This window comes from Pinus tabuliformis, chromosome 8 (genome assembly GCF_031772625.1).
Source record: "Pinus tabuliformis cultivar Carrire ecotype Pingquan chromosome 8, CPIR1, whole genome shotgun sequence".
Lineage (NCBI taxonomy): Eukaryota > Viridiplantae > Streptophyta > Pinopsida > Pinales > Pinaceae > Pinus > Pinus tabuliformis.
Window position 1 is genome coordinate 1,467,933,729 of NC_142294.1, and position 8,209 is coordinate 1,467,941,937.

Genomic DNA, 8,209 nt, shown 5'->3' on the forward strand with positions numbered 1-8,209 from the left:
CATACCTGATTCATTTTTTAAATGAGGTTGACTCAGTAACAGGAACTATCCTCGCACTAGCCTATTTCATTTTTTAACGAGGTTGGTACAGGAAAAAACTATCCTCGCACAGCTGATTCATTTTTTAACGAGGTTGACACAGGAGAAGAACCGTCCTCATAAACACTGATCATGGCTTCCAACTGGAAGAAAGACATGTCAATGGACACACCTTGATCATGGCTTCCAAAAAGTCTTCATCAGAAGGAAGAATAGTTCTCTGGAAGGAACACATGTCAAGGGACTCAAAAGGGATAAGAACATCGTGTTCAAGTAATCCCATAGAGTTTTCCATGTCAATTACCGGATCTAAATCAACTGTGAGAGGCTCACTTACATCGGTAACTGAAAACATGGGACCAGTTGCCACATAATTAACCCGTGGCAGGGTAGATACCACTTTAGAATCAGGAACATTTAGGGATGCCATATGATTGGTAGTTGAGACAAGACTAGGGAATGAAAGCTGGTCTACAGTCACAATACCGCCATTGTGAGGGAAAGACATCACGCGAAAGAGTGTCGATACGACAACTTTCATTGCATAAACATAGTCTCGCCCAAGGAGTAAATTGAAATCCAAGGGACCTCGAACTACCATAAGATCAATACAGACAGTTTTACCTTCCAAGGTAATAGGAAACTTAGGAAGGATCCCTAAAGGTTCACGAATGGTTCTGTTAAAAGCTTTCAGATTCTGCGTAATAGGCGCTAGCTGAGGGGAACCCAAAGCTTTCCAAACAGTTGAGGATAAAATACTAACAGAAGCACCTTCATCTACCTGAGTACGATGTATGTCCCTACCACCCGCCTTGACAATGATTTGGAAAGGGATGGAGGAAGGAAGACGAGGTTCTGTCAGTCTATTCCAATCAAAGGAAAAGACCTCAGTACTTGGAGGGGGTTCTATAGAAACAGGTGAAATGCCCCCCGGCATAGAAGAATCTGATGTAACAAGAAGAACCTGAGCAGTATGAAGTTCACTCTCTAAATGGAAAGTGGGATCGACCGAATGTGAAATTGAATCGACCACTTGATCAACTAATGGATCATCAACTTGAGTGACATGAGTTTCACTCTCCAATGGGAGAGTGTGATCGACTATACTTGAATTTAAATCAATCACTCCGTTAGATGACGGTAGGTTGGGAGAAAGTTTACGGTAACCAGTCGGAAATTCTTGCTGTGGAACAGTAAGGTTTTCCAACAACGTTGAGGCTTCATCCATGTGAGGGCAAATGTGAGTTTGATGACTCCCTTTGCATAACTTACAAGGAAACCTAACTTTACCCTTTTCCCAGGAACCTGACTATCACTGGTTGATGGATCAACAGAAAGTTGATGAGATTTTTCTGACCATACTTCCAAGACCTTTGGAATACCAGGACAATTGACAAGGAAGTGGTCACCCTTACAAAGCCTGCAAGGGTATTTGGGTTTACGGTGCATGTCGGAATTTTCCTCAACACAACTAACACTTACAGCCATGGTTGGTTGGTTGACTTCTTTCTTATCTTGCTTCTTCTTCTTCTTCTTCTTCTTCCCTTTCTTCTTCTTCTTAACCTCCTGGTTACTAGCATCAAGGCTTTTACCAGGCGAAGAGGAAGAAATGGAGGAAGAAAAATTAGGCGAAGAAGGTAAAGGGTCAACAGAAGGTTGGTGATGTTGAGATGGTGAACTCTGTTGAGGTGAAGCATCCGGTTGAGGTGGAACAATTGGAGTACTTTGGGCCAACGAAGTTGAAAATAACCATATTGGTAATCCTATTGTAAATCCAGGTAATGACAAAGTATCCATATAAGGAGGACCAACATTTCCAAAGTAAGGAAAAGTACTAGGATTCTCGTTAGGAGGGGTTCCTAGGTTGATGAATTCCAGAACATTTGCCATTATATTCAACTTCAGTGAATTTTATTAACAATTTAAAACTAAAATTAACAATTCACAATTCACACTTAACAACTAAAATTCACAATTCACATCTATGGTCTCTAAAAGTAAAAACAAACAAATTAACACGCGCTATCAAATCTAGGAGTCAAACCACACACAAACAATAAGCTCTCCGGACCGAAAACACTAGTTGGTGATGAAGCCCAACCTCGCAGAATTCAGTACAGAAATGGCGGGTGGAACAGTTACCCCGGTAACCTGCTTAATGAATAGACCGGCACAAGTTCCTCCACTTTAACCGTCTCGAAGTGAAGTGAACCCCCCGGAAAATCCAAGTGAGTATAATCGACGTCTGCTCCAGGTACAGTGGGACCTTCCCTCCACCGTCACCTCGGTAGAACCCTAAAGATTATGGTCACTAAGGTCACCAACAGTAACAAATACACCTGGGGGAACAGTCTAAACTCCGACAGCACGCAAGGGCAGAGTAGCAAGCTCAATCCCCTTACCGGCTCCTTGACAACAATCCAAGGTTTACCGATAAGTGACCCCTGGCTCCTCAACAATGGTTAATCCGAGGTTTACCATTTGTAATACGTACTGTCTGGCGTCGTTCCCAACGAGGGGGGAATGATCCCCTCACTGGTTCGGACACGAGCTCGTGCTTCTCCTTTAAGAGGAGCTTTCCCAGAGTGCAATTGAAACAATTGGATTTATTCTACTCAAGATAAACTATCTGTTTGGTTTTGTAGTCTTGGAGAGTTAAGTACTCACCTACTCCAAGACCCTAGCCTAAGCTATGTTGGTGTTTCAGAGCCCTAGAAATGTAAAAATTACTAGATGAATCTTAATTAAGCGCTGTGTTATTAAGGCTGTTATTACTCAAATGGGTAAATGGAGATGAAACCAATGGTGTTATGACCCGACTCAACTGAATGCAATCGAATATGATAATGCAATCCTTTCAATTCGATGAATCCTAACTAGAGTAAGGAGAGAGTTTCCATTCACTTCCAACAATGCAAAAAATTGATCATTAAGAGAAAATTTAACAAATTCTCTAATGCACTAATTTCATCAAGAAAAACTAATGCAAATCAATTCCAAACCAATTTTTATTTTTATTTTTGTGTAAATTCAAATCAAAGAAAGCTGATCTAAATCTATGATTGATTTTTTAGAATGTAAACTATGCAATTGTAATCTATGCACAATTCACATGAAAAGTATGCAAATGTAATCTATGCACATTTTTCATTCATATTCTGAAACTGAGAACTCTAATTATGCAAATGTGATCTATGCAAGAGAATTCTCAAACATAAGATGATTCTAATGTAATCTAAGAACCAATCAAGTGCAAGTCGAGAAAATTGGGTGAGAGTTCCAAAGACCAAAACATAAAAACACTCAAAGGCGATTAACACTCATACACAATGAGGGGGAAATTTTTTTGCAAAAACAAAAGCAAAAAGATGCAAAATTGTGAAAAGACTGAGAGAAACCTCCAAGTAATGACCAAAGGAAATCAAATTAAGAATTTCTCAAAAAAGAGACTCAAAACACCCAATTGATGAAAGCTAAAAGCAGGAATGCTAATGAAACAAGTTCAGGTGAAAATTTTTGACAGGGTACTAAAGGATCTGGGGAGAAAACACTAAGAAAAAACCAAAATCTAAAAGCAATTAAAGCAAAAATGGAGTTTTCCTAAATTTTTACAGGAAGACGCAGGCAACCCGTTAGAACAGGCGTGAGCCCGCTCTGTGCAAACGGCAACAGCGCGTCCAAAGACGCACTGTGCAGTACTCAGAGGGTGCGTCCTTCTGGAAAAGTTAAGAAAAACCAAATCTAACTAAATCTAAAGCTAAGCCACCCAAATACTAATTCTCACAGTCAGAAACCAGAAAATAAAAAGGATTTTCTCAGAGCAAAGTTCACACAAAGGAAAAGACTTTCACATTAATGGATTCCCCAGCGGAGTCGCCAATTTGTCGTGGCGGAAAAAGTCGTTTGTGCGGACACAACTGACCTCCCTAGGAGTCTAAACTCTCTAGCGACAAACAAGACAAAATGGAGTGATCTTTCTCTAAATATACCTTTTAAAACATGAAAACTACAAGTGTTTAGGCTTACCTTATTCCAAAACGCGGTTGTTGTAGTCCGTCCTTGCCGATCCGGATGAGCTCCTCCTTCAAGTCAATTCCTGCAACCACAAACAATCAAACAATTACCAAGCACTTGCATTTCATATAATAAAAAATATATTCAACATGCAGACCAAGGAACACATGAAATAACTCATTAACACAAGCTATTAAGAAAAATAAACCAGTTTGTATTAATAACGAAACAAAGAAACTCTTACAACCTGGCCTTGGTGTTGTGCAAGTTCCTCCCAGGGTCCATCAAGGGTTTTCCTCTACTTTGACAAAGCTCACCCACTTCCAAGTAGAATCAAGCAAAGACAATCTCTCCTCACAAGGTTCTAAATGGGAGTCCTAATCCCTGCAGCATTTACCCAAAGAAAATGTATAGCTCTAACCTCCCCTCCCTCTGGCTCAATGCCTTTATTTATAGTGCTGTAAAGAGGTTATTCAGGTCCACCATCAATGGGATAATCCCCCTCTTTGGGTGGGATAGCTCCCTTATTGATGGGATAAGTTCCTCCTTAATAGGGATACATGAACCAACTGGAGGCGCATCCATCTCATCAAACCGACCTCTAGAAAGTTCTAGAAGTAACCACAAGTAACTTTTTTAAGATGAAACTTGCGCATTTTTCCTTTTACAGAAGGACGCACCTGTCCCTTAACATACAGAGCGTCCAAGGACGCAGCTTTTGTGAACATTGTGAGCGTCCCCGCAGATAAGGCTAGAGAGAACCTGCGACCCCAGAGATAAACACATTTTTTACAAGACTTTCTCTCTTCTTTGAGTTTGAGATGGATATCAGAGGCATAAGACTTGCCTAAGAGGGTAGCATGACTGTTGATTGAGTCATACTAACTGTAAATAGTCATGGTGACATTTTTTAGTGTAACAGTACTAGCATTAGGTGTGGAGCCTAATTGACATTTTTTATTCTTTTAATATCACATCATACCTTGAGGGAAAAAACAAGATGTCGATCTGATGGCTAGTAGCTAAACATTTTCCTGATTTTAGATTGAAAAAGAATAAATGTTATGTTGAATTGATTTTCAAACCATCTGTGCTTGATCACATCTCAAATTAGCAGGTGTTCGAAGATGACGAGAAAATACTTGAGTTCTTTCACTGCGAGAAGACATTCAAGAATGCAATCATTAATGAAAAAGAGCATGACAGGCTTATGAATGAGAGGGAAGATGAGGAAAAGGATTAGTCCAATATGATTCCCAAGTCAGTTATCAAGATGGAGCACTTGTATGATTTGAATGGTAAATTCAAGAAGCCAACTAATTTCAAAACGTATAGCTCATCCATGAAGTATGAATTGGTCAACCTTGGAACCAAGCAAGACCCAAAAACTGTTAATTTGGGCCTGGTATGCTCTCCACAAGAAAATGCTACATTTGTCAAGCTATTTAAAGAATACAAGGACGTCTTTGCATGGAGATATGGAGACCTAGAAACCTTTGATACCAGCATTATGTTGCATGTAATTCCTTTGGAAAAGGAGGCTAAGCTGTACCAACAAAAGCTTCGCACCATTGGTCAAGAAAGAATTGAAAAAATGTTGGATGCTAAAATCATTTTCCCAGTCGGACACACCCACTGGGTAGCCAATCTCGTACCAGTGAGAAATAAAAATTGAGACATTAGGTTGTGTATCAATTTCAGAAACCTGAACAAAGCATCATAAAAGGATAACTACCCTGTCCCTTCTATGGAACACATTCTTCAGTGCATTTCTGGGTTTGAAATGTTTTCCCTATTAGATGGGTTTTCAGGATATAATCAAGTGTTGGTATCTAATGGGGATCAGTTGAAGACAACCTTCAACACTAAATGGGGCACTTATGCATATCATAAAATTCCTTTTGGACTTATTAATGTGGGTGCCACATTCTAGAGAGCCATGGACATAGATTTCCGAGGGTTGATTAACAGACCAGTAGTGGTTTACATGGATGACATCATTGTGTATTCATGTCATAGAAAGGATCATATTTATCACCTGAAATAGATTTTCGAACGATGCCAAAGGTATGGAATATCTTGAATCCCAAGAAGAGCATCTTTGCAGTCAAAGAAGGGAAACTAATGGGTCATATCCTCTCTAAAGAAGGGATTGTTATTGATCCTGAAAGAGTAGAAACTATCATGAGAATACAACCCCCTGCAAATAAAAATGCCATGCAATATTTCCTCAGGAAAATTAATTTCGTAAGGAAATTTGTTTTAGGTTGTGCAAAAATAGTATGTCCTATGCATCAAATGATGAAAAGGGACATTGTGTATAAGTGGAATGATGAAGCTAAGAAATCATTTCAGCGAATCAAGGAAGCTATTGCAAAAGCTCCTGCATTGGTCAGCCCCAATTTTAGCAAGGAATTCTTCTTGTACACTTTTTCTTCTGGTCTTTCATATGCCACAATTCTCACTCAAAAAAATGATGATGGAAATGAAGTCCCTAATTCTTATATGAGCTCTAATCTCTAAGGAGCAGAAATGAACTACCTAGACATGGAGAAATAAGGCTTTGCAGTTTTTAAGGCCATAAAGCACTTCTACCCTTATTTATTAAAGGCCAAGACTAAAGTGACCGTTCCCCATCCCACTACAAGAGCCCTATCATGCAGAAAGAAATGGGTGAATGGAGAGGAAATTGGATAACCGCACTTCAAGAATTCAACCTCATGATTAAGCTGGCAAAGATAGTTCGAGGGCAGGGATTTTGTAGGCTAGTTGTAGAAGCCTTAGCAGAGAAAGTAGGGGCATCTAAAGAAGCAGAAGCACGAAACTTATAGATTGCACAAGTGGAATTTAGGGAGGAGCCCCTATGGATTAATGAAGCGTTGATGTGTGAGCACAAAACATCGGAAGCCCTTTTGGATCCTGAGTCATGGTATTACGACATCTACTTTTATCTTACATGGGGGTCATCTCCTGAACACATGTATGCATCACAATGGAGAGTTCTTAGATTGAAATCTAATCAGTATCAATTGGGCAATAACACAATATTCAGAAAAAAATTATGATAGAATCTGGCTAAGGTGTTTGAAAAAGGATGATGCCTACCATGTCTTGAAAGAAATGCATGATGGCCCAACAGGTGGTCACTGTGGCAGAGAGACCACTGCTCACAAAATATTAAGAGTTGGATATTATTGGCCCACATTTTTCAGATACTTGAATCCCTACGCTCACAAATGCAAGGTGTGTCAAACCGTCGCAGGACAAGAAAAAAAACCGATTGTTCCCCTCAAGCCTGTTATGATCTATCACCCATTCTAGTAATGGGAACTGGGTATCATAGGCGAGATCACTCCAAACTCTTCACAGTAGCATAAGTATATACTCACAACAACCAAATACTTCACCAAATGGACCGAAGACATCCTGCTTCAAAAGGTGAACGAAAATGAGGTAATATCATTTATTGAGAAATTCATTATCAACAGGTATGAAATCCCTGACACTCTCATATTTGATAATGCTTCTTACTTTTCATCATTGAAATTGACTAAATTTTATATTGATAAATCAATTCACATAAGGTATGCATCGAACTATTATCCCCAGGGAAATGGAGTTGCAGAGTCCTCAAACAAGAACCTCATATGCATAATCCATAAATCTATCACTGACAACCAAAGGAACTGGCACAACACTCTAACAAATGCCTTTTGGGCCGATAGGGTTACCCCAAAAGTGGCCTTAGGAAACTCCCCATACTTCCTCATCTATGGATAGGAATCCATCTTGCCTCCAAATGTTACCCTTCCCTATTTACAAGTCTCCCAAGCTTCAAGAGGAACCCCTTCAGCCTTGCTTCAATAAAGGATCAACCAACTAGTGAGGTTGGAAGAATTGAGAGATAAATCCAGAAATAAATTCAAAAATCACCAAATGATTGTGAAGAGGTGGTTTGATTGCCATATTGCAAGAGATAAAGATTACCAAGTAGGAGATCTAGTCCTGAAATGGGACAAGTTGAATGAGCCAAAAGGTAAACACATGAAATTAAAACACTTATGGTTGGGCCCATTCCAAGTTGTGGAAAAAATTGGTCAAACAACTTACAGGTTAAAAATTTTACAGGGAGAAACTGAAAAACTCCCTCTTACTA